The sequence below is a fragment of the Oncorhynchus gorbuscha genome, unplaced genomic scaffold (assembly GCF_021184085.1).
Source record: "Oncorhynchus gorbuscha isolate QuinsamMale2020 ecotype Even-year unplaced genomic scaffold, OgorEven_v1.0 Un_scaffold_8088, whole genome shotgun sequence".
NCBI lineage: Eukaryota > Metazoa > Chordata > Actinopteri > Salmoniformes > Salmonidae > Oncorhynchus > Oncorhynchus gorbuscha.
The window spans coordinates 4,979-8,917 of record NW_025745595.1 but is presented as its reverse complement, the minus strand read 5'-3'; the positions used below and the strand labels follow the sequence as shown (position 1 = coordinate 8,917).

At 45.6% G+C, this 3,939-nt stretch overlaps 1 long non-coding RNA gene across 1 annotated transcript; it reads left to right on the top strand.

Annotated features, from left to right (window-relative positions):
* The first annotated feature begins 2,477 nt into the window (after positions 1–2,477).
* On the top strand, positions 2,478–3,037 carry LOC124019357. The gene is made up of 3 exons (XR_006835765.1): positions 2,478–2,623; positions 2,806–2,868; positions 3,018–3,037. It is a non-coding gene; the product is annotated as an uncharacterized LOC124019357 (long non-coding RNA).
* The last annotated feature ends 902 nt before the right edge of the window (positions 3,038–3,939 follow it).

The following is a 3,939-nucleotide window of genomic DNA, read 5'->3' as shown; positions in this document are numbered from 1 at the left end:
CAGCTTGCATAGGGGGACTCTTCTCCAGGTTCATTTCTCTGTAGATGATGGCTTTGTTATGGAAGGTTTGGGAAACGCTTCCTTTTAGGTGGTCGTAGAATTTAATGGCCCTTTTCTGGATTTTGATCATTAGCGGGTATCGGCCTAATTCTGTTCTGCATGCATTATTTGGTGTTTTACATTGTACACGAAGGATATTTTTGCAGAATTCTACATGTAGAGTCTCAATGTGTTCTATAACTTTAGCCAGATCCTAATTGGTATGTCAAATTTTATGTTCCTTTTGATGGTATAGAAGGCTCTTCTTGCCTTGTCTCTCAGATCGTTCACAACATTGTGGAAGTTACCTGTGGCGCTGATGTTTCCGAAGGTATGTATCGTTTTTTGTGGGCACTGAGGCAACGGTGTCTCGATGGAATTTGAGTTTGTGGTCCTGGCAACTGGACCTTTTCTGGAACACCATTATTTTTGTCTTATTGAGATTTACTGTCAGGGCCCACGTCTGACAGAATCTGTGCAGAAGATCTAGGTGCTGCTGTAGACGATCCTTGGTTGGGGACAGAAGCACCAGATCATCAGCAAACAGTAGACATTTCACTTCAGATTCTAGTAGGGTGAGGCCGGGTGCTGCAGACTGTTCTAGTGCCCTCGCAAACTCGTTGTTACTTATGTTGAAGAGGATGGGGCTTAAGCTGCATCCCTATCTCACCCCCCGGCCCTGTGGGAAGAAATGTGTGTGTTTTTTGCCAATTTTAACCGCACGCTTGTTGTTTGTGTACATGGATTTTATAATGTCGTATGGTAAAAAGACAGTTTTTGCTCAGTACATTGTTTTTTGCAGAGGAAATGTACGAGTCTGCTGTTAATGATAATGCAGAGGATTTTCCCAAGGCTGCTGTTGACGGATCTCTGGCAGTCTCTATGGGAGTACCACAGGGTTCAATTCTCGGGCCGACTCTTTTCTCTGTTTTTATCAACGATGTTGCTCTTAGTGCGGGTGATTCCCTGATCCATCTCTACGCAGACGACACCATTCTGTATACATCTGGCCCTTCTTTGGACACTGTGTTAACCTCCAAACAAGCTTCAATGCCACACAACACTCCTTCTGTGGCCTCAAACTGCTCTTAAATGCTAGCGAAACCAAATGCATGCTTTTCAACCGTTAGCTGCCCGCACCCGCCCGCCCGACTAGCATCACTACTCAAGACGGTTCTGACCTAGAATACGTAGACAACTACAAATACCTAGGTGTCTGGCTAGACTGTAAACTCTCCTTCCAGACTCATATCAAACATCTCCAATCCAAAATCAAATCTAGAATCGGCTTTCTATTTTGCAACAAAACCTCCTTCACTCACGCCGCCAAACTTACCCTAGTAAAACTGACTATCCTACCAATCCTCGACTTTGGCTATTGCATCTACAAAATAGCTTTCAATACTCTACTCAGCAAACTGGATGCAGTCTATCACAGTGCCATCCGTTTTGTTACCAAAGCGCCTTATACCACTCACCACTGCGACCTGCATGCTCTAGTCGGCTGGCCCTCGCTACATATTCGTCGCCAGACCCACTGGCTCCAGGTCATCTATAAGTCTATGCTAGATAAATCCCCGCCTTATCTCAGCTCACTGGTCACGATAACAACACCCACCCGTAGCACGCGCTCCAGCAGGTATATCTCACTGATCATCCCCAAAGCCAACACCTCATTTGTCCGCCTTTCCTTCCAGTTCTCTGTTGCCAGTGACTGGAACGAATTGCAAAAATCTCTGAAGCTGGAGACTTACATTTCCCTCACTAACTTTAAACATCAGCTATCTGAGCAGCTAACCCGATCGCTGCAGCTGTACATAGTCCATCTGTAAATAGCCCACCCAATCTACCTACCTCATCCCCATATTATCTTTATTTACTTTGCTGCTCTTCTGCACACCAGTATCACTACTTACACACCATCATCTGCTCATCATCATCTGCTCATCTATCACATCAGTGTTAATGAGCTACTATGGCCTATTTATTGCCATACCTCCTCATGCCATTTGCACACACTGTATATAGACTTCTATTTTTTTTTCTTCTATTATATAATTGACTCTACGCTTGTTTATTCCATGTGTAACTCTGTGTTGTTGTTTGTGTCGCACTGCTTTGCTTTATCTTGGCCAGGTCGCAGTTGTAAATGAGAACTTGTTCTTAACTAGCTTACTTGGTTAAATAAAGGTGAAATAAAAATGATAAAGAGTTTAGCCAATTGGAATTTGTGGTCTGTATATTTTATCATTTCATTTTGGATACCATCAACCCCACAGGCCTTTTTGGGTTGGAGGGTTTGTATTTTGTCCTGCACTTCATTCTCTCTCTCTCTCCCTGTTTCTCTTTCTCTCTCACTCTCCCTCTCCCTCTCCCCCCACCTCGCTCTCTCTCTCTCTCTCTCTGTCCCCCCCCCCCCACCTATCTCTCTCTCCCCCCCTCTCTACAGAAATTCTGGAGGGGGGTGTCCAGATCGTCAACAACAGGTTCCTGAGCTATGGTCCCTGGGTGAACTGGGATGACATTGTGAGGGACAGGGATAGGGCCAAGGCTCCCATTGACATCCAGTATAACGGTCAGAGAGGTCAGTGTCTGTCCTCTAGAGTAGGTGGTTAGAGCCTGATCTGGAAAATGCTAAAAGAGATCATGATTCCAGTTGAGATTCCAAACTCTGGCTAGACCATAAACTTTGACCTCTTTGACCTCTGTTCTTGGGTTAGCCATTGGCTGCTATATCTGACTGATAATGATGTTCCATGTGTGTAGGGCCTTGTCACCCTTCCTGTGGGGAGAACTGCTGGGGGTCTGGTGAAGAACACTGCCAGATCTGTGAGTTCTCTGCCTCCCTTTCATCTGGGTGTGCCACCTCTCATTCTATCTCTTTCTTTTTCTCTCTCTCTCTCTCACCGTCTTGTCATATACTGTCACATGCTTTCCTACACTATCCTGTCACTGACCTCCCTCTCTGTACCCCTCAGTGACTAAGACGGTGTGCGCCTCAGTGTAACGGCCGCTGTTTTGGGACAAGCCCCAGGGACTGCTGTCACATAGAGTGTGCAGGGGGCTGCACTGCGTCTCAGGACATGGACTGCTTTGTGAGTGCCTTTCTGTCTTTCCTACAGAGAAGCTAGTCATTCAGAAAGGAGTAGTGATTTAACAGTCATTTAACCTTAATAGCTGAATAGAGAGTCCACAGCCGTGTCGTCACCATTATTACATATATCGGAACCTTATTTAATTGGCTACGTATTGAGTTATCAAGTCGTGGGCGTATGTCAGAACACCTACTGTATGGCACGTGCAGCTTTGAGGCTTTTAACTGTGTAGTGTAGTTCTGTAACAGCTGATGAAGTAGCAAATTTACAGTAAGAAAGCTAATATAGATTACTTCATGAGAAGGTTCATGATTCATTCTAAATTGTATGTGTGTGTGTCTACCTTCCTACTCTCAGGCGTGCCGCCACTTCAATGACTCAGGCTCCTGTGTGCCCCAGTGTCCCCAGACTCTGATCTACAACAAGCAGACGTTTCAGATGGAGACGAACCCCAACGCCAAGTATCAGTACGGATCCATCTGTGTCTCCCATTGCCCCCCGTGAGTACCCTTGTATGTGTGTGTTTTTGTCTTTATTCTCATATTCTTTTTCTCGTGTTCTCCAACGCTGGTCAGACCAAGCTGACTCTACACTCCAAGACTGCTTCCATCACGTGGACTGGGACATGTTTCGTATTGCGTCAGATGGGAATATTGACGAATACGCTGATTCGGTGTGCGAGTTCATTAGAACGTGCGTCGAAGATGTCGTTCCCATAGCAACGATAAAAACATTCCCTAACCAGAAACCGTGGATTGATGGCAGCATTCGCGTGAAACTGAAAGCGCGCGAACCACTGCTTTTA